General features: G+C 33.0%; 1 protein-coding gene across 3 annotated transcripts in view; it reads left to right on the forward strand.

The window, feature by feature from the left end:
- Nucleotides 1-813: 813 nt before the first annotated feature.
- The window catches only part of LOC105209073 (uncharacterized), a 206455-nt gene continuing 180261 nt past the window's right edge, over nt 814-27007 (forward strand). Inside the window, exons 1-2 of one of the 3 annotated variants that reach the window (XM_054232332.1) lie at nt 814-1885; nt 9314-9603. The gene's annotated coding sequence lies outside the window, so the exon portion shown is untranslated. Of the gene's footprint in view, nt 1886-9313; nt 9607-27007 lie in introns of those variants that run through there. The other 2 variants (XM_054232331.1, XM_054232333.1) reach the window with 2 other exon arrangements.

A 27007-nucleotide genomic window follows, 5' to 3' on the forward strand; every position in this document is an offset into this window, starting at 1 on the left:
TCTCAAAAATGAGTTCAGTCAAGCTCACTCACAAAAGGTGGCACTATGGTTCGGAAGTGACCCAAGAGATCTATCTTAGACTAACTATTGGCAATTAAAATATAAAATATGAGATGAAAACATATACAAGAGAAAAGATTGTTTGAAATACTTCTTGATTTTCATTCCTTCTTGATTTCTTGATTTTTGCTTAAATAAAAAAAATACTAATTTAAACTCAAATGCCTTAAAAACCTTATAAAATTAACACACACCTCACAAAATTGGCATTAGCCATCCAACAAAAGATTTCCCCTTTGCTAGCGTAAACAACACTCGTCGCCAAGCAGCACACGAGTCATACTTTAAATTCGCCCCAAAAATGTGGCATACTTTTAGGCTAACTCCCCCACGCACTGAGCCAACAAAACAGCTGTTCACGCACAACATTTCTGCCACTCTTCGCCGCGCACACCAACTTCGCTGCTGTAACAAGACACACAAAAGAGAGCCACACAGTGCAAGCACACAGCTGAATTGCAGCAGAAAGAGAGCGCACTTGCCTGCTCACTGCTAAATGCACTGAGCGGCATTGCCAGCTGTGAATAACTCTGCTGCCTTCGATTCGCTGACTTACTAGCGCACTACTAAATTAAAGTAACAGAAGCAACAACAACTACTCAACATGTGCTCTAGCAGCTGGCTGAAAACTCTACTGGTGCTGCTGCAACGGCGACGCCGACTGCTGCTACCTTCGTCATTCGTGTGACGTCGCATTCGGCTCTTCTGTGCTTGCGTTGTTTCTGTTGACGCTGCTGCTGCTGCTGCCGTGCCAGCTGCCTGACACTTCAGTTGTTTCTTAAAAGCCGGTCGAAGCTGTTGTACGGAGTCGGTTAGTGCGCGATCGATGTGAGAATTTCTATTTATTGGTGCTCGCTACCAACAATAACAGCAACAACAACACGCATTATCAAAGTGCGATGCATACGAATTTGTTTGTCGATTTACGAAGTTATTAAAAAGAGAGTTCGAAATATAATAAAAGTGAATTTATCCCGTGCGCGTGAAGAATTGAAATGAAAAAAGTATAGGCGCTTAATCTAAAGCGAATGCTGAATTAAACAATAAAAGCGCAAAATATTTACAATTGTTTACATTCTTGTGGAGCCTCCTCCAAAAAAATAATAATTATCCACTGTGAAAGGTGAATTATATTAAATCGAATACGAAGTTAATGCAAAGCAACAAACAACGAAATTTGAAGTGAAGTACACACAACCTATTTAGCGACGAAAATTAAAGTGGCGTTGCAGAAGAAAAAGAATATGAGCAAGGCAAAGCTAGTAATTGAAGTGAAGTGAAAGAAAGTAACACGAAACTAGTGGCTAAAGTGTGGAAGAAGCAGCGCGGAGGCAAGCAAAGCAAAGCAAATGTCGAAAAGTCTGTAAGTGTGTAGCAGAGAAGTGCAAATGCAATTGGAGTAAATACATACACGACATACATACATACATACAGAAATAAATAAATATGTAATGAGTACAGTGTTGCGCTTTGAAATTGTTACAAATTAATTTAATTGGAGTACTCAACAAATGAAGTGAAATACAAATACAAAAGAAATATACCTATATTGAAAATAACAAAACAACAAAAGCATAACCTAAACGAATTCGAAGTGTATGTGCAAGTATACATTGAAAAAAAATGAAATAAATCAAGTGAAATTGATGTGAGCGGAAAGTGTAATTGAAACAAAGTGAGAAATTAAAATAAAATAATTGAAAAAAGTTATTATTATTGTAAACAACTGAAATTAAATGGAATACTGCAGGCACAACTGGCAGCCAACAAACTTGTGTTAGTGCTAATGCTGAAACGTGCTAATTAATATTCAAATATAAAAAAGGTAAATAATTTTAATTGGATGAATATATAGACATAAATATATATACATATAATACTAACTACAACGGTGTATAGAACGTTTTAGTTAAAAAGTCAGGCATTGTGTGTAGATCTGACATTGAAGGGACGATTGTTTAATAATAACAAAAAATATTTATGATTATTTAAGTCAATATAAATAAGGTACGTCAACTGAAAAGTCAATAATTTTAAAATTTTTAATTTAATTTTTAATTAGTAATCAGAAAGATGTGAATTCCCATTTGAGAGGTTTTGTTATGTTGCCTACATACATACGGCTGAAATATATACATAAATGTCTATTGAAAAGGTGTTTTTTAATTGAAAAAATTTGCCTTAAATATGAAAATAGAAAATTATCAAAATTATAAACAATGAAAGTGATTTTCAAAAATAAATAATTTTAATAAAAAAGGAAATAATAAATATACATATAAAATAATAAAAAATAACAAAAAAAAATTATAAAATGGAATCTATTAAAAATAATAAAAATATAAAAAATTACAGTTGAACTTCCCAAACCCGAATCACCATAATCCACAAAAAACTTCGAGTTACGGAAGATAATTTGTATGAAGTTTGACTTCTATTGCCAATTCAAGGCTGCGAGTTATGGAAGTTCAACTGCAACAAGTAAATTAAAATAATTATCTTTAATTATTAATATGAATTATCTAAAAATATTAAATAAGAAATATTAATTTAATTAAAAATTGAAAAATGAAATGTAGAAATAATACCATAAAAAAATAAAGCATGACTAAAAAAAAATAAATAAAAATATTGACTAAATTCAAATAACAAAGAAATTGGAATAAATAAAAATAAAAAGAATATCAAAACAAAATAATATTTCTTCTTATTGAAAATATTTGATTAGAAAGACATGAAAAAAGAAGTTGACAAGGAACTTGAGAAAACAATCGCAGATTTTATTAAATGATAAAATACTTCTACATTTCTTTTGTTGTTGTTGTATATATCAGCTCTTGCGATTGTTCAACTAATTTTGAAAGAATTTCGCTTAACTGATAAACAGTGCCTTTACTATGAGCTCCCAAAATAGCACTTCTTCAGATGGATCAGATTTTCTTGAGTACCACTTGACATATCTTGTTATATTTCTGTCAAAACTATTGCTCTGACACTCATTTTAAAATATTATATTTAGTACTGTAGTTAATGAACTGTTGCTTTATAGTTGAATTCTTCAAATTATCTTTGAAAGCAACAAGTCTAAACACCTTCACCTTCACCAAAAGTCAATAGCTCAGCTGACTCACTTATGAATTCATTGGGCAGGCAAGTTATTCGAAAAAAAAAAAATATTTCGATGTAAACTTCACTTGAATATGATATTTTTCGAATAGAACTGGTATAGAAAAAATTTGGGGGAATATTTGAGTTACTTTGGGTATATTGAGTATGAAACAAGTTCGACTTGGCTATGCTACTGAGTTTATCTGCTTAATAATTTGTATAAATCGATTGGAATTTTTAATTTACACAGTCTTAGGTGGATACTAGTTCACCAAACGGCTTAGAGAGCAATTTCTAAATCATAATTTTATTTCTTTTCTTCATCTTTAATGAGTATTTAAATTAATAATTTTAGTTTTTACAAACAACAAAAACAAAACGATATAAAGAAATTTGAATAACGGTATAACTGCCACAATTGTTATAGCTTTCAAAGCGCAATAATGACCCAGACCTCAAACAAAAAACGTTTTTAACATTTTAGTGCTTGAATAAATCAACCAAAATATTTTGTATAGAAATTCATCCGTCTTTGTACATATGAATTTCTATATGCGCACTTCAGCGCATCTTAACCTTCTACAAAAGCAAATAAAATAAAAACCATTCGAACAATTCTCACATGCATGCAGCATCTAGATATTAAAATAAATGAATATTTTAATAGTTGAGCTAAACGTTTATGGTGTACAATTTAAATAATAATTAAAATAGAATTGTCTGAAACGATTGCCTTTTAAGTGCATATGGATGCAGTGACTAAAGCGGCATGGCAAACTCGTACGCTGCGGTATCCCCAGCACCGCCGCATCCCCATAAGCCACCACATTTGTGTCGTGACCACCGTTGAACCGACTGGATCAACCGGTTTACAACAAAAACACACACACACACAAATCTATGCACCACTGATTGCCTGTGTATGTGCGTGTGTGTGTACAAATATTGAATTGTATGTGACCACAACCAGTCAGCGGCACATGCAGTCAACCAACCAGTCAAATGTCAGTTAGTCAGCCAGAAAACCAAAGTAATAACCAGCAAAAGACACGCTAACAACAGCGTATGCAACAGCAAGCTGCAGCTTCATTTGGGGCAAGTTGCAAGTACTTTGCTGTTGTTGTTGTAGCTTTGTAGCGAAGTCGTAAATGCTGGAGCGCAAGCGTGCTTGGATTTTTTCAATATACTCCAGTTGAAAAAATACATATGTATTTTGTATCTATATTTATAAGTGTGTGTACTCGTACATTTACGTCATTGCTAAATGCCAATTATATTCTCTTTCTATTTTGTTTTCCATTACGTATACAATTTTTTTCTAATATACTTTGCTAGCTGCTGTGGTGACCAGCAGCAGCGCCTCCAGTCGCAATAATAATTTCCAACGTTCACTTAATCTGAAATATTTGCACTGCCCCTTTGCCCCATCCCACTTGTTGACTTCATGTACGAGCGTTCGCTCGCCCGTGCTGTTTTCTCAACTGCTTTAGTCGAGTGCACTACTTCGAGTATTTATTTATTTATTTATTTTAATTTATTATTGCATTATTCCAGTTTTTGTTTGCCCACTCCGTTATGCCTTGTTGGTAGACAGCACACACAACAACAGCAGCAGTAATTACTTGTGTTTCTATTTATACCACATGTTTTTTGTTGTTATTTGCTATTATTAATATACTGTAGAGTGGCAAAATTATTCGCTTGATTTAGGCGTAGTAAAGAAAATATTTGAATACCTAGAAAGAGTTGGTATGAAAAAATATTTAAATTAATTATTACAGAATATGTTATATTTACCGTTATTTATAAGCAAACTTAATTATAACTTAAAAAATTGTTTTCTATCAACAACAACAGAATCAAAATTATTTGATAATTAATAAATTAACAAGTTTAAATTTTTAAAATGAAATTATCTGCGAAAAAGCATAAAAAATATGATAAAAAAAATTTTATAAAAAAATTTAATAAATATAAATAAAATATAAACAAATATTTAGTAGTATAAAATAAAAAATAATTAATGTTTAACGATAGATATTCAATTGAACTTCGCTAACTCGAATCACCATAATCCACTATTCTATTACCAATTCAAGCGTTCAAGTTATGGAGAACTTCGAGTTATAGACGTTCGAGTTACGGAAACTCGAACTGTATTTACAAATTAACCTGTTAAAATATACTTAAAATTAACTTTAAACTTCAAATTTGAATTAAATTAACGTTAATACAAAATTGAAATTGAAAAATTATTGGAAAATAATAAAATAAAATAGATTATTTATATAAAAATATTTGTATATATATTATAAAATAGATTTAAACAAAGGTACCTAATATAAAAAAAAAAAACAAAAAAATTTAACCAAAAACATACGTTTTTTTAATTTACTTAATATTAGGAAAAATTAAATTTAATAAAAAAAAATAGGAAACAATATAATTATGTGATATACAAAAAATTAGATTTATTAAAAATTAAATAAATTGGAATTATACAATAAAAATAAGAAATACATGTGAAAATATGAAAATATTAATACTTAAAACAAATAAATAAATAAAATTTAAAAAATACAAAAAACACAAACATTAATAATTTTTTTTCGATAATAATTTGATATTTAAAAAAAAAAATGATAAACAAAAAAAATAAGATAAACAAATTAATTGGATAAATATACATATTTGACAATTTTAAACAAATTATTCAATTTATGATAAACAAGAAATAAAAACAATCGAAGAGAATTAAAAAAAAAGTATATGAACTCTAAATGAAACTAATCCAAAATCAATAAAACAGTAATAAATACCAAAATATGAATAGATGAAATTATAAAATATATTCATATAACCTAAACAATAATATAAATAATATTAAATTAATCCATATAAAACAAAGAAACATATAAATAATATAAAAAATTAAAGTGGAACTTATATAACTCGAAGTTCTCCATAACACGAACTCTTGAAGAGGCAATAGAGTGCAACTTTCATACAAATTTTCTTCCATAAATCGAACTTCTTGGTCAGGACATAATACAAAATTTAAAATTTTACTATCGAGACAGAATTTTAAAAGAGTCCCTCTATATTGTACGTAGGCAAACAAAAAATATAATATCTTTTAAAATCTATGTTTTAATGAAAATTTCTATAACTAACTCGAAGTTTTTTTGTGGTTTATGGTGATTCGAGTTAGAGAAGTTCAACTGTATTTATAATAAAAAATATACAAAAAAAAAGGAAAATTAATTTAGAAAATAAAATGTGTTCAAAATGAATATGGCATCAATAAATACCAAAATATCAGCAGAAACAAATATGAAATGTATTCAAATAACCTAAAAAATATTATAATTTTTTTATAAATCGAGTATATGTATTGAAATTAAAAATTTAATAAATGCAAATGAAATATTTATATACTATGTAAATATGTTCAGAATTCTAGAATCAGAGCTCTAATTATTGAAACCATGAATCATAACGACAAAGCTACTGACGAAACCACTACAAAAATTAGCTCGAAGAACGTAAAAAACCGTTGTAAATAATGAAAAAATATGAAATATTACCCCAACATTTAAAAAGTAAGACACACACATCCAGCGAGAGACGAAAAGCAAGTAAAATATATGTAAATGAATACCAGCCCACGCGCTTACCTGTGTTCCCTACCGCACAGTGCTCCACTGCTTATCCGTTACTGTCTTATTCCCAGCGCCTGCTATCCGTCCGTCCGTCCTCCTGCTGTATGCGAGGTGAGTTATTGGCAAACACGCGCAAACCAGTTTTTAAGCGTCATCAGCAGCCAGCTCACACAATTCGCAAAAGATTTAAGCGACGGAAGCCTGATTGGGGCAACCAAAACAAAACAAAAAGAAAATAATAAAAAAACAATAAACAAAAAAAAAGAAAATACAAAAAACTTGAAAAATCAACGAAATCTCAAACAGGCGTCTTTGTAAAATCCCAGCAACTGTCCAGCTTGCAAACAAGTACAAAAACAACAATAATAACGCCAAAAATGCTGCCGAAAAACTTTGGCGCTAACTAAACAAGATGAGACACTGCAATAAAAACGCAAGCAATGAGTTAAAATATCTATAAAATTAAAAGAAAAAGCGACGCCGCCAAAACTTGTTTTTGAAAATACACAAAAACCACATACGTATGTACATAACATTTGTATGTCTGTATGTGTGGTATATGAAGAAGCACGGACGCTACTTTGGTGCTTAATGTGATTTTGCTACTGTTGTTGTTGTTGTCGCCGTTTTTATTTGTTTTTATGGCTCCTCCATGCGCTGGTTTTCGTCTGTACTTTTATTGTTTTGTTGTTGTTGTTGTTGTCAGTGATTTTTCTGTGCTATTTATTACGTTATTCTCAAACACGCTTTGTTGATTTATTATATATTTCTTCTTCCACTGCATTTGCGTTCCTTTTACGGCTTTTATGCTTATTCTCCTTTACTTTACTTTAAAAAATTATACTTTTATTATTATTTTGTTTTTATTATTATTTTTATTTTTATTATTTTTTTGCTATTTTTTATTGTAATTTTTTTTTTTTAATTTTTTTGTATTTATTTTAATATTCTTTTTTATTTTTTTTCCTCCTTCTTTATTTATTATTATTCTAAAAAGTAGTAGCAACACAACAACTTCACTTTACTCAAAGGCTTTCTTACTTGTCTCTGCTTTGAACTACCTTCGCGCCGCTTCTGTAATGTTGTTGTTGTTGCTGCTCTTCTGCTTCTTCTTCCTGCTCCTTTTCTTGTCTTGGCTCGGCTGTCATTGCTGCTGCTGCTCGTTCTTCATCCATATGTAGCCGCTTCAAGTGTTGTTGTCGTCATTTAATGTGAGTAGTTGGTCTGCTTGCCTGTTTGGCTTTGATGATTTGTGGTTGTTCTTATTATTGTTGTTGTTGTTCTTCTTCATGACTTTGTGGTACGCTGATGGCAGTCGGTGCACGCGCTGTGTCCGCTGGACTACCTACATATGCATTACCAGGCTGCATTATGAACAACAAAAAAACAGGCACAACAACAACACAAGAAAAAGTACAACAACAATTACAATAATAATATCAACAAAAAGCCACACTCATCTGCTGTCATTATTTATGCGCTGGCAGTTGCCTGCACCCGCGCGTTTTTCACCCTAACTTAGTGCTTTATTGTTGTTGTTGTTTATTTTTTATCGTTCACCTTTTTAGCATTCTCTTTGCTTCTTTCTTCTTACTACTTTTTTTGTCTGTTTTTTATAAATTGTTCTTAGTGCGTGTTTTTGTTGTTCTTTGAACGTTTTATTTCAACCACTGCGCTGCTGGTTCAACTACTTTCGGTCACACACACACACACACTTAAGCACCACCACTTGATTGCATCGGCGTCTTCTTCTGCTTCTTGTGTCTTGTGCCTTTGTGTCCATAAACTCCTGCTGCTTCTTTCTTCAACTGCTGTTTCAATGTTATTTGTTGTTGTTGTTGCTTCTCTTGAAGATTCTTTGGTGGTTGCTGTACCCATAATGTTGCTGCAGCTTCTTTACGTCTTTTTTGCCACTTGTATTTCTACTTGCCTCTTCTTCAACCAGCGTAGGTACTCCTGCAATCTCGAGATTGTTTACCGCCATCCAGTTAGACTGTCTTTAGACACACACACGCACATACAGTGAAACAAAAGTATCTACAGTTCTTGGTTGGTCTATCTGTGTTTCTGTTTTGTCTCGCTTCTTCTCTGTGCATTCTTCGTCCGCTCCTTTTTCGGCTGGTCAATCACTCCAATCCATGGTGGCTTGTGTTGGTGCTGCTTTACTGAAGAATTGTATGACCAAATTTGTCTTGCTTTCGAAATCTTTTGCTGCTGCTGCAGTCGCTGAATTGGCCGTTAAATGCAGTTCTCCTTTTTGGTGTTGTTCTTTTAAATATTTTTTTTTTTGGAGCAATTAATTTTCTTGCTCTCACGCTTTGTGTAGGCAACTTGCTTGCTCTCTTAATCTCTATACAAACTTAAGTAAATAGCTTAATACATATAACCTCTAGCAATAAATAAAATTAAAAGAAAAATCACTTCAATTCCAAAAGGTGTTAATTAAAATAAATATTTTTTCTCTTTTCTCACCTTTATTCCAGCAATTCTCAACGCTTTTATTGCGAAAGTTCTCCAGTTGTCTTGCTGAGACAAATTCTACGTAAAGTGCTCGAAGAAACGTGTTATTTAAGCTGCATGATTATCTGAATACATAAATACATTGTGTATACTGTGTCTCGGTGCTTAAGGTTAAAACAACGGTTACTTGCGATTGATTGCATTTTTGTGGATTTAAATTCGTTGAAAAATAAATTCGCTAATTCGCTATACAGTCATACGTAGAGACATACGTGCATATGTATGCAGAGTGATACAACAGGTTATTTGGCTTGTGGTGAGTAAGAATTTATTATTATTTATTTAAAAAAAAATTAAGACTCGTTCTATAATAACTATTAATTTTTCATCAATCTATCCAATATACATAAATACTTTTTTTTTAACAAAATACTTATTTTATACATATAAAAAATATCCAAAAAAATTCTGATGACAACATTTAATTCCTATATTTATCAAAAATACTATTCGCCTAAAATTTAAATCCATTTTCAAATTCTAGTGTGAGTAAATGTACCATTCAAAACCGAACTACTCACCTAATACCGTTACAAATTCCGATGTTCAATTCAATATAACGGGAATTCAACTAGTTTCCAATAGTTTCAGTGTTCAGGCTGATTCTCAAGTTGAAGATCACTCCTTTAGAAGCTATAGCCAAATAATTTGTAATGTGCAAAATTTCAGAACATGTTTCTCATCTCTAAAAATGTCGCCTTGTATCCACAATACTATAAAGTAACGGGTGATTTTTTTGAGGTTAGGATTTTCATGCATTAGTATTTGACAGATCACGTGGGATTTCAGACATGGTGTCAAAGAGAAAGATGCTCAGTATGCTTTGACATTTCATCATGAATAGACTTACTAACGAGCAACGCTTGCAAATCATTGAATTTTATTACCAAAATCAGTGTTCGGTTCGAAATGTGTTTCGCGCTTTACGTCCGATTTATGGTCTACATAATCGACCAAGTGAGCAAACAATTAATGCGATTGTGACCAAGTTTCGCACTCAGTTTACTTTATTGGACATTAAACCAACCACACGAATGCGTACAGTGCGTACAGAAGAGAATATTGCGTCTGTTTCTGAGAGTGTGGCTGAAGACCGTGAAATGTCGATTCGTCGCCGTTCGCAGCAATTGGGTTTGTGTTATTCGACCACATGGAAGATTTTACGCAAAGATCTTGGTGTAAAACCGTATAAAATACAGCTCGTGCAAGAACTGAAGCCGAACGATCTGCCACAACGTCGAATTTTCAGTGAATGGGCCCTAGAAAAGTTGGCAGAAAATCCGCTTTTTTATCGACAAATTTTGTTCAGCGATGAGGCTCATTTCTGGTTGAATGGCTACGTAAATAAGCAAAATTGCCGCATTTGGGGTGAAGAGCAACCAGAAGCCGTTCAAGAACTGCCCATGCATCCCGAAAAATGCACTGTTTGGTGTGGTTTGTACGCTGGTGGAATCATTGCACCGTATTTTTTCAAAGATGCTGTTGGACGCAACGTTACGGTGAATGGCGATCGCTATCGTTCGATGCTAACAAACTTTTTGTTGCCAAAAATGGAAGAACTGAACTTGGTTGACATGTGGTTTCAACAAGATGGCGCTACATGCCGCACAGCTCGCGATTCTATGGCCATTTTGAGGGAAAACTTCGGAGAACAATTCATCTCAAGAAATGGACCCGTAAGTTGGCCACCAAGATCATGCGATTTAACGCCTTTAGACTATTTTTTGTGGGGCTACGTCAAGTCTAAAGTCTACAGAAATAAGCCAGCAACTATTCCAGCTTTGGAAGACAACATTTCCGAAGAAATTCGGGCTATTCCGGCCGAAATGCTCGAAAAAGTTGCCCAAAATTGGACTTTCCGAATGGACCACCTAAGACGCAGCCGCGGTCAACATTTAAATGAAATTATCTTCAAAAAGTAAATGTCATGAACCAATCTAACGTTTCAAATAAAGAACCGATGAGATTTTGCAAATTTTATGCGTTTTTTTTTTTTAAAAAGTTATCAAGCTCTTAAAAAATCACCCTTTACATATCGTAAGATTTTGAATAAGATTGTTCCCAGGACTATCGGGTCTACGTCATCGCAACGAACCTGAATTTGTATCTACTTAACTCAGAACGATTCCAACTAGCCCTCCAATATGTTTATAACAACAAATGAGAGCCTCACAACAAATACCAATTGTTTTACCCAAAGCCGTCGTTGTCCAATATCTCGAGGTATTCCTAAAAACACGGTCTTTTGGTAAAAGCAATTTGTAAAACTTTGCGAAATAAAGTGGTTAAAGGAAAGTAAACATTTTATATGCAGACTAGTATTAGAATACAGAAGTAGTTCGTGCTCTCAGGGATGGTTTGACTAGTCATCTTGTTGGAGCCCGTGTCCGCTAAGACCTTTTCAAACAATTGAGCTCAACCATAATGAACCAACATTCATTGATTCCGATTTTCATCGACTTCTTCATTTCATTCGGAATAATTTAGTCCAAAAGTGGTTTTGACCCAAGCAACCCTAGAAACAGTATCTTTTGGATATTCAATGAAGTTTAATATATGTATCTTTAATTGATATGCTGTGATGGGTTTCGTGGTTACAATTATTCTGAATTGAGGTTTCTAAAACAGGTCTAACGAACTCAGTCGGTGAAATGAATTTAAAGTGGCAAGTTCTTCATAACGCTATAAAAAATTGAACACCCTATAAGTGTAAAAATTCTCCTCATAGTAAAACTTGACACTAGAATTAGTATAACAAAGTATTACATTTTCTTAAGTAGAAAGCAGAGTCATAGATAACAACTCTGTCTAAACATCTCAGCCATCCATGGAGAACCAGAAGTGAACTATTTTCGTAACTACTCTCAAATCAACACACGCAAACATGTAGAAATTTATCTGTACTTGTATGTGTGTAGCTATTTTTTCATATCACATATCACCAAGTACATTGAACTGATAAATACAATATTGACAGATTTATATCGCACTTCATAACAAATTTATAGCGTTTTTCTATTTAAGTTAGATATGAAGCTTCAAAATGATTGAAAATATGACATTTTTACTTTTCACTAAAAAAATATAGACACTGCTGACAAGTAATGTCAAAACCACGCAGTGCATTTTAGCATTTGTGGAAAAAAATGGAAGCTTTTTCATATATCCAGTTCAATCAATCGATAACTACTATCAACAAAAATCACATTTCACATCCGTCCAACGGCCATTAATATTTACTTAACATGAGTTTATCACTGCAAATGTTAAATATTTGTTATTGACACAGCAAATGAGAAAGGGTGATTATCTATGAGGTGTAATATATAAAAAAAGATATAAAATATATAAAATAAAGTGCAGTGCTCTTGTAATAAATAATGTGTCCCCACGGCGTTTCCTGTAGGTGTATTGATACAGTGCTCATAAAATGTGGAAATGCATACAATTCTTTAGAAAAAAGCTTTTGTGATTAATTGTGTAGATACATACATACTTATGTAAGTACTATATATATACATACAGACATCTGTACATTTCTGAGCTTATCTGCTTAATACTATACCTGGAAGGAGGAGTAACTCTTGCTATTAAAATGGTAAATTAATCGCTTGCAGCCTTGAGCGATATTTTAATGTTAAATTCTTATAAGCATGCGTTTATTAGGGTGAACCATTTTTTAAATCACTACTTTTAGCTTATTTCCAATATAGCGATTTTTGGCAAAAACTTTTCATTTGAAAGCAACAACAAAGCTGTGCATTGGACTTCATTGCAACAATGTTTGTTGGAAAATAATTAAATTGATATAATTTGTTGTTTTCTTTTTGTATTTATTATTTTTCTTTCTCTATTTAATTATACCAGTTTACCTTATTTATACCAGATTTCGTACTTTTCGTCCCGCTTCAAAGATTTGTACATTTAACCCACTGATTAACGTTTTTAAGTGTTTATACCAGTTTTTTATAATTTATACCAGTTTATACCAGTTCCCAAATTTTTGCAGAATTAATAAATTTTCAATTTCTAACCATCTTAATGTTATAAATATTGGTAATTGCCGCTGTAATCTAAGGTGTTGCTTTAATAAAGAAAATTATTATGATTTATGTCAATAAATTGCTTTGTGTGAGTGTATATGTATATGCGCTTATGAAATATGATTGCTAAATAAACATGCAAGATATCTTCATAAAATTCAACAAATACAAATGTGTATATTGCAATCGAGCAATAAAATTCTCAATAAAACAAACTCCAATCGAAGTTACTCCTATTTGGAAATATTTCCTTTTCACGTACTTTATGATTTCCAAAGCCATTACGGCGCGCAGTTAACTGACAAGGTAAGGCGTGCAATCCTAACTAAGTAAGCAACAACAATGTTGCAGGTGTATGCGCATATAATAATTTAATATTTGCTCGCACATTCACTTTTTATTTAACTTCTACTTGAGTAACGACACGGCACGGCATGGCATGACAGCTAGAGACCGTTTTGCCATCACGATTTGCTCATTTGTTGGTTCATTCTTGGCTCACTCTTGGCGTTCTTGCGTATTTTCTTTTATTATCGGTTATCAACTTCACATTAAATATCCTCCGCACCTTGTTTCTACCTCGAGGCGCGTACTCAGCAGAAATTCAATGTGAGCTGTATAAGAAGCCAACAATAAAAAGAACGTGAGACGGTGCTGGTGTAGCGTCTTATCACGCCCGACAGCGTGAGTATCTAAGCGATATACTTGCCTATGTGTGTATATATGTATGTATGCAAGTAGAACACACGGGAAGTGAGGAAGAAGTTGTAGCATACATACAAACACACTTATACTTATACGTACTTATATATTAATGTAAACAAATAGCATATAGCGCGCAAACAAACACGCTTCTCAGTTCAATTTTTTATTTGTAATTTGTTTTTTTTTTTTGTTCGTTTCAAACTTTTGCTGGCGTTATCAATCTTTGGCGCTCGTTTCGTTTGGCGGCCCGCATGCGAAGCAGTCTTTTTCAAGCAATTTAATTTTCTTGCTTGTATTTTTTGTTGTATTCGTTTGTGCTCGCATTATTCTTTGCTTTTCCTGTTTGTGCTGCACTTTTGCTCGCTTGCCGCGCTATTGATTTTATTTCGTGTTATCAGCGAAAATTGTATTTGCGGCGGTTCGGCAAAAAAAAAAAATTGTTGGCGGGGAGCTGCTTAGAATTGTATACATATTCATACATCTCTATACATATGAGTATACAAATAGAGCGGTGTGTGGGCGCGCTGTGGCGGTAAAAAATAGATGCAGAGTATCAGCTGAAAGCTAATGTCTGCACAAATCTATGCGGGTACCTGTTGTCTGCCGCTGTGTGTGATTATTTGGGTTAGTGCTTTATTCAGGAAAAATGCACAGTGTTCTGAATTGCATAAAAAATTTTTTATACCTTTGCTTAATTAAAAATATAAAAAATTGATTACATCCAATGTGAAACTAACTTGTAATAATCATTCTTAGAACAGTGCTCACTGCGTTAGTAGTATGGTATCAGCACCTAGAAAGCCAAACACAAAGGTTTTACTTTATTTCTAACATAAATTTTCCAATTTGTTGGAAAACAACAAGAGGAACACCAAAAAATTGGGTCTAAAGTTCGGTAAAACACCTAACCAATGACTTCGCGTTTGGCGTAATAATTTATTATCAATTCTCTTTACAAAAATACTCATCTAAGTCGATTGTACTGAACTATAACCTCTTTAAGAGCACCCACTGCATCAGATTTCTATACTCTCGCAACAAAAGTTGCTAAGAGAGTATACTAGTTTGGTTCACAAAACGGTTGGTTGTAAGCCCTAAAACTAAAAGAGTCAGATATAGTGTTATATACAAAATTGATCAAGGCGACGAGTAGAGTTGAAATACTAAGTTTTTTGTATATATCTCATAAACTATAATACTAAAGCTATATCAACGAAAATCTCAGCTGCCGTTTTCTTCAGGCACTTCTTTATACAGTCCAAAAAATGGAGAAAATCGGATTATAACCACGCCCACCTCCCTTACAATTATGTTCAAAATTACTAAAAATGCTTTAATTCATAATAAGGAAAACCACCAGAAACCTTTAATTTCATTATAAAGATGGTACAGAAGAGCAGCACTCAAAATGGTATACAAAATTTTAAATGGGTGTAGCTCCGCACACTTATGGGTCAACACCATATCTAAAAAACTACTCGACCAAATTCATTGAAATTCGGTTTATAATATATTCCTGGCTTCACAATGATATGTTGTGAATATAGTTCAAATCGGTTCACAACTACGCCTACTTCCCTTATACCAGAACTTTGAAGTCGATCTGAATCGTTTACTTTACCATATATAAAATTAAATTAAGCACCAGTGAAGATATCGGGATAGAACTTTGCGCAAATACTGCATTTTTACTGTGGTATCGCCCTTTTATATGAGTACCTCAGAGCTTCAACTAATTTTTTTTTACCGAAAATAAAGGTAAATCTCTCAGATATTTTGAAGAAATTCAGAGGGAATATTTTTCTTCTAATAATATTTCTCCGCACTAAAAATTTGTGAAATCGAGTCATAACTTCTCCTAATATTAGGGTTTCCAACTTTCAATATATACTATATACCATATATATACGAATATGTGGGTCAAATTGTTTGTTATATTAATAAATTTAAATAAATAAATTGCGAGAGTATAAAATGTTCGGTGATACCCAAACTTAGCTCCTCCTTACTTCTCCTTGATGTCTATAGAAAAGATTCTGAGAACTACCACGATATTTCATCTTTATTATTACATGTTATATTCTGAGAAATATCAGTAATATTACTTCTTTCAACACTCTGATTCGATCCATTAAATATATAAATTTTATGTGTAATACTATAGAACAAAGCGATTAATTAGGAAAAGATAAGGTAAACCTCTACAGTAAATTAGGGTACAATAGTGAACAAACAAGAGTTGAATTTATCAGGATGATTTGTTTTGGATTACTTGTTTAAAGTGCTTCCAAAAGAATATATCTATAATATCTATAATATATTCCACAAATTGTAAAATCTGTACAAATTAGGTTACTAGCGCCACCTAGCGGTTTCATTTTCAAACTTGAGAATAAACATAGTTTCTAGAGGTTAAGGCATGCCTGAAATTTTCAAAAAATATTTTTTTCCTCGTTAAAAAGCTAAGAAAAGGTTGGATTAAATTGGTGATTATTTTCCGGCTTCCCACAACTTCAATTACGTCATTTATATTATTATTTTACTTTGATCTGCACTTTAATCACGTCGCTTCGTAAAACTTTAACTGAAACGTGCAACTGAACCTTAATTAAAACTGTAAATATAACTTTTATTTTCCCTGTAATTAGAGAAAAAAGTCTTAATATTCTCACACATTTCAAAAAAGCTGGAAAGAAGAAAGTATAGAAACAAACACACTGCCAAGCGACAAACACAATAAAGAAGCTTATAAAATAAAAATAAATAAAAAAAAGTTAATGTGAATTGTCGAAGAAAGCGTAAGGTAAAAAGCAATTGTTGCAAAGGTGCGACACCGACACCGACGTGACACTAGCGAAAATTGCAAAAATACTTGCGAAAGTGTTTGAAAATTGCGCAAGTTTGATAGCTGCCAGGTAAGCGAAAAAAAAAGAAAATATCAAAATAAAATGCGAAAAAATTAGAAAAAAAAATAAAAAAAAAATGTGAAAATAAGAGAAGAAAATGAAAATAAAAAATAAAAATTGCAAAAAAGAAGCTCGACAAAAATTTCGCACAATGAAAATCTAATCAAATAAAAAATGTATAAAATGAGATTTGGTGACTAAAGCGTGCTAGTATGAAGAAAAAATAAAAAAAAATATTAAAAGTATAATAATAAAATAAAATCTTACCTTTGCGCAGACAGTAACAAGAAATCAAACACACGCTTGAGAATTTTGTGGAAAAAATACTTCACACCAAATGTTTGAAGCGCATTTTTTCAACGGTCACATTTATCGAGCGCACATTTATATGTACATATAATATAACGGCATGATATGAACAGTCTACACTTAGTAGCTATGGAGTTGGAGATACACCCCAAAAATGTACTTAAGGTTTATCGCAACAACAAAATTTAATGCCTTATGGCATGTGTGTGTGCCGCGGCGCTTGCTAGTAGCGCTCACTAAGTGTTTGCGGTAAGACATAGTCTTCTTCTTACTGTACATACATATGGTGGAGTATTGGGGTGTCGTGGGACGACTGACAAAATCAATTTAACGATGACAGTCAGCAAAGTGACACTTAGTGAATTCCAAGGAAAATATTGACTGCATGTCACTTTCGACACTTGTTGTTGTTGTTGTTATTTTGTACTTCAGTAGTGCTGCGGCAGCTCAGCTTTTGCGTCAGCGAGGGGAGACTTGCACATATGTTCGTGCGTTCAGTGGTGTGGAGATAGTGCGTGGCGGCCGCTGCTGCGCTTTTTTTACACACATCTGTACATGCATATGTATGTTTGTATGTATGTATATGTATCGCTTAATGTCTATGCGCCTCTAGCTTTAGCTCTTATCGGCGGCAAAGAATGCGCTAGCTGCCCTACGACGATCAATGCGTATCTGTTGAGGAGTGTGCAACAACAACAACACACACACATGCATTTTCATATATACTCATATTCATTCTCATGTATAAATAAATATGACATGACATGTGAATAGATATATGCGTGCACTTATAAATAACTGCATTGCAGTGATGGTCAGACAAACAGTGTGAACATTGGAATTTGTCCCCAGTGTCAATATACGATAAATGGAGTGTCTTGCAATAATGAAATAGAAATGAACGAAATATTGAAAAATTGTCGCAGTCGAGCAATAAAAAAATCCGTTACAGCAGCAAATTGTTAATGCCTCACTTGTGGGACTTGTAATTGATAATTTCAGTCAATTACTGCAGCCATTATACGCACGTACACACACATTTATACCTACCACTACAGTTACTCGATGCGTTTGTATGTGTTGAGGCATATCAGCTTACCGAAATTTAACACACGCACACATACATCTTGTCATACATACTTGTGTGTGCTGCACTCTCAAGTGTCGTAATGTTCATAAATTTATTGATTTCCAACCGCTGCTCGGCCCTGCGCATTTAATTTATTGATTTTCAATTTTGCTTTACGCCCTTTTGGTTGAGCGATAAACGTGTCGAAATTGTTGTTGTTTTTATTATTTATTAATTTTTGTTTTTGTATTTTTCCACATTTTCCATTTCGTTTTTAATTGTATTAATTTAAATTTGCTTGCTTGTAATTGTGCGCAATCGTTAACAACAAATTGCTTGTTGCATTTGTTTAACGGTCTCGAAGCAACCGTAATTGAGCGGTAAAATTGATAAAATCTACTACTGTTATGCTTTCTTAGCGTCCATAAAAAGCTATGCTATTTATAGAAATATAAATTTGTTTTCGAAAATTAAGTTGTTAAAGAAATACATTAGTGAATAATGCATTCGATAAGCGCCGAGCGCTTTGGGCAATTGGCTTACATTATGCGTTTTTATGTAATACAATTTTTAAGATTATTTGATAATTTATGTATAAAGTGGAACTGTTTTTATTATGTCAATAAAAAAGTTGTAAGCCGATATTATCAACTTTCACTTTTATGTCTATAGTTTGGGTTTTAACAAAAAAAGAAATATTGTAAAAAAGGTTGCCACCTGTTTTTTTTTTAATTTTTTAACAAACAAATATTTTGTACAAATAGTTTTCAATTATATTACATTCAAAACCCCTTTTTATCAAAATAATATTTTCAGGGGTTGCCAGCTGGTTTCATTTGTAAATAAATTATGAGTTAAAAAATAGGTGCAAAGAATTTTGTATTGCTTCAAACAAAGTTCTTATGTACATACTTATGTTTATGGCAGTATTATCATTTGTAGAGGGTTGCCACCTGCACTGTTTTTATATTTTTTTTTCTGAAACTGACTTTTGTCCATTAAATTATAGTCTTATCTAATTAAATTCCAGTTTTTGCATTATTTCCTTCTTACTTACTCTTGAATTAATTTAATTACTTAAAAGAAAGATTTTGAAAGTAAAAAATATGTTTTTGATTTCGACAAAAAGTCTCTCTATAACTCGAAGTTCTCCATAACTCGAACCCTTGAATTGTCATTTGTCAAATTTAATATGTACAAATTTTCTTCCATAAATCGAAAAATTTTAGTATCGAGACAGAATCATAAAAGAGTCTCTCTATATCGTACGGAGGCGAAAAAAAATAAGATATTGCACTTATGGATTGCATAAAGAAGTTCCACTGCATTAATCTACCTCTCATGAGAATACCATTCTGTGGGCATTGGGCTTGTAGAACTTCTTTGTATATCGATTTCATAAATAGACCTTTTTAGTTAGTTATCTAAATTAATTTAATTGGTCGGTGAAATGTTATGTTTTTGTCTGAAAAATTTTAAATTTTGTTTTTGATTTCTTTTTTTTTGTTGTCTATTCTTTTTTTTATCTTCATAAATTTATATGTGCATAGTATTATAGTATTGGATTGAACAGAGATCTTTGTTTTATTGCTGTGTTGATCTAGAACAGCGAAATTTTAAACACATTGCAAGAACCATATCTGTGCAAAACATTTTTTTAATCCAAAATAATTTTTTAAAAATTCGAAATTTAAAATATTTTTCCAACAAGTGTTCGAAAGATTTATTAAATTTTTTTCCATTAGGATTCAGAATAACTACACTGCCCGAAACTTATTTTTTGATTTGTTTGCTTTGTTGAAGATCTCTATAACTCTAACTTTTGAATTGCCAATAGAAGTAAAATTTCATAACAATTTCCTTCCATAAATCAAACTTTTCGACCAAGGCATAATACAAAATTTAAAATTTTACTATCGAGGCAGAATTTAATTTTATTTAAAGTAGTCCCTATGTCGTATGTAGGCGAACAAAAAATAAGATATTACACTTATGGATCGTTAAATAAATAAAACTGTGTATAAATCTATAGTTTACAGCTTTTTGAAAAAGTTTATGTTTTAATGAAAATTCTGTAACTCGAAGTTTTTTTTTGGATTGTGGCGATACGATTGTAGAGAAGTTCCACTCTATATTTTATAATAGCTAGGTTCATGATTTTCTCACTCTTCATGCTTTGATCTCTACTTGAATTTATTAGTTAATATGCGGTTCAAAGATTTACAATCTAATTGCTCAAAATCTCCGTAATGATTACTAATAATGAGTTTATGTAATTGAATATAATCCTTAATTTATTTGTAGAGAAGAGGCATATTCTATAAATATTGTATTACTAACAGTTTTAATTATTAATATACAACTATTAAACTACTTAACCACGCAAAATACTAGACACATTTCTAGTAATTAATTGTATAATGCCCTCATACAATAAAATCTCAGAATGAGAAGGATTCGTAGAAATTTATCATTTGAATAATGACTGATGCTGCCAGAGCCAACAATAATATAAATATGTACCTACATACATATATGTTTTTGTATTACATCGTTGCATTTTATGAAAGCTAAATCTCCTACTTCCAATGCATTCATAATTAAATTTTGATAAAGCTCTCAAAATCTGCGCCATTTTCCGGCTTCTACTAGGCACTAAGCTATGAATATTCAAATTCCATGTTGCAAATGTATGTATGCGTAAAGCTTCCCTAGCGCATGCCGAAAATTCGATTTCGGCTGAAAAGCACTGCAACTCCACGAAACTGCTGTACAATGGAAATTATTTAATAAATTTTGATTATATGGAAAATATATTATTCTCACGGAAGCAACAGAATATAGTCTATAACATATTATATTAATATATGCATACATACATACAAATACATTCAAGCGCGCTGCTTCATAATCAAATGCATTTTTGTGCGCTCGCCTGACATTCTATGACTCTGCTTATGGATATCTAACTATGTGTGTTCCTATGTCTATGACAATAGGTATGCTTGTAGGTCTACGACCTGAATTTGAATTATTGCCATAGACGAAATTTCGGAATGGCATAATTTACTAGCTTTCATGAAAATAAATGTTTTGGCTGCACAAATTTGAGCACACACACACACGCTTACATACACACATACATACATATATATGTATGTATGTTAGAATGCCCGTAAATACATTTGGTGCGTTGTGGCGACGCCTGCGATACAATTGTTCCAAATTCACAGCAAGCCATTATCGGTGGAGTGCATCGCTGGTAAAAGGCCAGTCATGTCAGTAGCTCTACCTGGCTGCATACAAGCACACACACATGCATAGAAATAAGCTAAACTGTCTTCCTGACTGTGTTTACCTTCCGCCCTCTGCTCCGAAATTGTGCAAGCACGCCGCTGAGACACACTCACATACATATATACATATGTAGATATCATCTGCGCTATAAATGCGCATAATTGTTGTTGTTGTTCTTATTGTTGTTGGTTGGTTGGAAAATGTGCACGACGGCGCAGAATTTTCACTTATCTGCGCGCTTTCCTGTCTGTCCAAAATGCAGCTCATTCAAATAACAATAACAACAACATTTTACCAACAGCTGCGCTATTGTGCCGCCATTAATGTGACTGTCTATGTGTGTGTGTGTGTGTTTGCATTTATCTGCCTGTGACAATCTTTGTTTGGCCATTTCCGCGGTTAAGTTCAGTCAATTCGGCCATTTCGTTTTTGGTACTACAGTTGTTGTTGTATTGCGTTGTATTCGGCCGATTTGCTTGTTGGCCATTGCTGCTTTATTTGGCAGCATCATTATTGTTGTTGTTAGTTTATTTATGCTGTACATTTCCTTCACAGCGTTTTGAGGCAGCGGAATTCAAGCGAACATCTAAACGAGTAAATCGCAAATTCTCAAATAATTGCTGTCCAAAACACACTCGCCAGCGATGAAGGCGAAAAAAATACCTTGTGAGCAGTGAACAATGCCACTTTAATTACTTTACTTCGTGTGATTTTCTTGAAGCATGTTTTCTTTTGTTGTTTGCCCATAAGGGTGCCACTATAATGGCGTTTACGTCGAGAGGCATCATTAATAGTCATTGTAAGGTAACCCAAACCAATTTCTTAATATTATAATTGTTGTAAACGCATTAGGGGTTGTTGCGGTGGGATTGGTAAACATTTTTTTTTTTTATTTTTACTTTTTGATAAATGATATTCCTAAATTGTGCACTGTAACATTGTAAAGCGATTTTCAAACACTCATTGTCATTATTAGCACAGTTGTAAGAAAATATTGTGTTCTATGCTCAGTTGAGACTTTCACCTATATATACTAACTCGAGTACGCCTCGATAGATTGCTTTGAAAATTATAGAAAAGGCTTTATATGTAAAGAGTAAACTAAAATTATCCAAAAACTTGTTTTGGCAAAATAAAAATCATGAAACTGAATATTTTTATATCTAGAGAACCATAGTTCAAAAGAATTAATTCCTTCGACTTAGAGGTATTAATAGCCTCCAATTTTAATATTAATTTTCATACTATTACAGCGTTCTTAAAACATAAAGATCTGTCCAATGATCTCAATTCAGAAGTGAAGTTGGAAAGACCAAAATATGTATTTTTTGCCGTTGTTGATAGGTCTAAAACTGAATGCCGACGCTCAACGAACTCTCTTGCCTTTCAGAACCTCGTAAAAAGTTGCCAAAATTTATTTCTACTTTACAAAGGTCATGTAGGAGACATTGGCGATAGGTTTTTCGACCAAAATAACTTAAGATAGACAGCCAAAAAGGGGCTTTACGAACTTCGTTCATCTTGATACTTACGCTCAAGCCGTTATTGGACTGAGCGAATGTAGATTTTAGACTTCCAAGTTTGATAAAGCTCATCATCGATAATGCAAAGAGAGCAAGAGGATTTAGGTTTAGTAAAGGTTTACAATAAAAATTGCTGTTAAAACTGTGAAAACCGCATATATATGAATGAAAATCTATATTTTTCTCAACATAAAAGCTACCTCGACACCGTACTAATTAAATGCTGTATATAAAATTTTTTTTGTTTAATAAATTTACAATATTATATATGCACTGGGATTTCATTTTATACAATGTAATAATATTTTGAATACAGCAGCATGTAGTGGAAAACAAAGCCTATGCAATTAAAAAGTCGATACAATTTAAAGAGATTTAATTAAATTGCTATTAAATAAACATAAACAGTTTTACGAAGCCAAGGGAACGCTTTACGCGTAAACAATATAATATGTAATGGCAAAAAGTAAAAAACAAATACAAAATAATGTAAAAAATATGGTAAATAATATTGAAATGCTCAAAAGCATAAAAAGTGTAAACAAAAGGCACTGAAAAGACTACAAAATGAATGGCAATGCAATTAATAAAATAACTAATTAAACAGCGCTGAACAAATTAAATTTTATTAAGTGCGCTGTGGAGTATTGAAAAAACGGAAGACCTGTAGAATGGCTTTAAAGTATTGTAGAAATAATTTGTAGTTTATTTCAGATAAAAATTTTGCGGAATCGTTAATGAGAGATATTGAAAATTGTTAAGTGTAGTCACTGACTTTTGAGTCAAAAGTTCTTTATTTCAAAGATAAATAAATTTAATGGAAAATAGTCTCAAATTGGTATAGAACGGGAAAAAATGTGAGTAAAATTTAACATTTTACTTGAAAGTTTCATAATGAGTAAACTAGTGAGTAACTAGTTACTTATGGAGTAGATGTGAAACTAGTTGTTAACTAGTTCCGAAAAAGTTGTATTGTGTTTTTGACTGTAACAGGGAGCTATTACTTATCATAGCATACTATTCCACTTGTAACTGCATCAAAGACTCACCTCTCAAACACAGCGTACATGTGTATGTTTCTTCTGTACCCGCAGAATATTCCTAAATTATTCTTCCTGCAAAAAATGCATGAATACCTGCACAGCTAAACGCTTGAGTTGACACTTTGCACTGGAGTGCAAACAAATAGCTTTAAATCCAACTGAAGTGATATACACAATTATGAAAGCAAAAATGACACAAGTCTAGACTCAAGAGCTATGGCAGCGCGCAAATTGATGTGGTGAAAAGTCAAACCGAAATTCACGCAGAGTTGTTTATTTCTACGAAAAAATTTGTCAAAACACTCGAGTCAAGCGCTCACACTGCTGGCTGCTACAGTAAGCGTTGCCGCAAGTGCTGATGTTGCGCGCACTCAAGGCGCTGTCTCGCTTGTCATTTCGTTTGACTTTTTCAGATGTTTATTTGAATAAATGCGAATTTAGCGCATATTGTTTTTTCTATTTTTTTTCCGCGTAGCTTCGCACTCGAGTATAGTGTGTTTTGACGGCGCTTCGGATGCGCAAGCCATATAGACATGGATAAAGGCCACACAGAGTCAGCAGTTGAACTGATGAGTTGATGAATGAATGCTCCCTTGTTGTTGTACGAGTTGTTGTTGCTGTTGCATTGTAATTTTTGCGGCGCGCCATTTCAATTTTTATCTACAGATTGCTTTATAAGATTTCAATTTCAATTATTAGCGCTTTGCTTTTGCATTTTTTCGTGGCACGCGCAAATGCGTATGAGTCGTTGCCATTCATTCAATAGCAAGAAAAGCAAATCAGAAAAAAATATGAAATCTGCGCACTTGAATTGGATTTTCTGCTTTTCATTATTTCTTGCGATAATATGTTTTTTTGTGTATAAAAGGTTTCAGTGTCTATTGAGTTAACGAGTTTGAGATTAATAAACAACATGCGTTGCAGTCTGTAGCCATTAAAATGTCTGAAGAGTAGAAGCGACGTGAGGGGTGGTAGAGCGCACGTTTGTCGGCATTTGCGCCGTATAACAGCTGAAAATCATCAATTGGGAAAGCAAGCTGCAAACAGTTGAAGTGCCTGTACGCAAAAAATTGAATTGCAACAACAACAACAAATACAATAAAAGTAATGCAAAAATCAACCCTGTGGCAATTGCTGTAATTTATGCGGCATATGTGGCAGATAAGCCGTCGGCAGGACCATCAAACAGAACAAATGCATATTAAGAGCACCTCAGCCTCAACTGCCATAGACATCATCACGATCAGCAGCACCCCCACTTCCACCACCACCATGGCCATACACCCTTCACAGAGTTAAAATCATTGCCGGTCACCCCTCTTCCTGTCAACAACAGCAATGCCGCGCGCTCTTGCAACAACAAATTGCTGCTGTTGTTGCAGCGTTCTCATGCGTTTGGCGAAAGGCCAAAATGGCATGACAGTTACAGGGCACAACAAAGCGCAGAAAAACAACAACAATAACAAAGGATATCCCTTACTCTGCAAAAGACTTTCGGTTATGCGGCGGGGTGTTGGTTTGTATTGCACTTGTTTGTGCCCCGTCTCCCACATTTATTCTGTTACCCACTTCGATTTCATAGCATTTCATTTCATTTCCCTGGCCAACTGCATAATTTTGTATGGAAATTTCCACCCTCACAAATGATGGACTATTGAAACATGAAATTAACTCGCCTCGCCGTTATGCGTTGCGTTAGATGTGGCGCCAGTTTGGGGGTGGTTGCATGGAAAGAAATGCGGAGAAGGAAGTCATAATTCAGGCTATGTGTATATGGTTACAAAAGCAGAACTTTATTCCATCATCGATCCATGTATGTTCCAGAAGCATACAAGCATTTTTTTTTTGAGTGCAAGCTGTCAGAGTGGGGTTGTTAGTTTTCCTCATAAGTATTGAAATTCTATACATCAATTACTGATACCATAGAAATTTGTCATTATAGAAAAAATTTGTAGATATCTTTAAATGAACCTAATTGGTCCGAACCCCTGTCTGAAAAGGTCTCCAGCTACCATAAAACTATATATTCATAAGAATCTTTAACAAATGAATAAAAATTATTAAATTATGAAACTCTAACAACTGAATGTTCAATCAGCGACCAGAATTTGAAACAATTAATTTTCTGGTATTTGAGATTTCCATTTCAAAACACATTTTCGTCAAATGTTAGCTTCCTTTACGATCTGCAATGCAATTATCACCACACCTAACATGGAAGCATTTTAACAGACGTCCAACTTAAAAGGATACTATATTCTATTAACTCGAATTGGAAGCGGCATTCCAGCAAATATAGATCTCATTGCATACTTGTCATTAAGAATTGAAAGTGATTTTTATATGGTTTTTTTTTTGTCAGAAAATTTCTGTCTTCATCTCAGTATCTGTATTTCATTAGAAATATTTTGGATCGGTCGTCCGAATTACGAAGTATTACGATATGTACAAATATACGAACTCACTTATTAATGAATTTGATTTATTAATGTTTTTAAGACTTCTCGAATAATAATTATGTTGAAAAAAATAACAGTTAGAATTGAATTCGTAGATGTGCCGAACAGATTCCAGACCATTTAATGACGATTCAATGCAAAGCGACATCTAGCGGATTATTCATTTATTTATGCTCTGTCGATTTGTCGAGTGAAGAGAACGTGGGGACAGAAGTTCGAGATTCAACCAATCGTGAACAATTGCTCAAGTGATCCCAAAAAAAACCCATGCATGTCAAAGGACTTATTGCTTTGGGGAGGTCT

Source organism: Zeugodacus cucurbitae, chromosome 5, assembly GCF_028554725.1.
Source record: "Zeugodacus cucurbitae isolate PBARC_wt_2022May chromosome 5, idZeuCucr1.2, whole genome shotgun sequence".
In the NCBI taxonomy this organism is placed as follows: Eukaryota; Metazoa; Arthropoda; class Insecta; order Diptera; family Tephritidae; genus Zeugodacus; species Zeugodacus cucurbitae.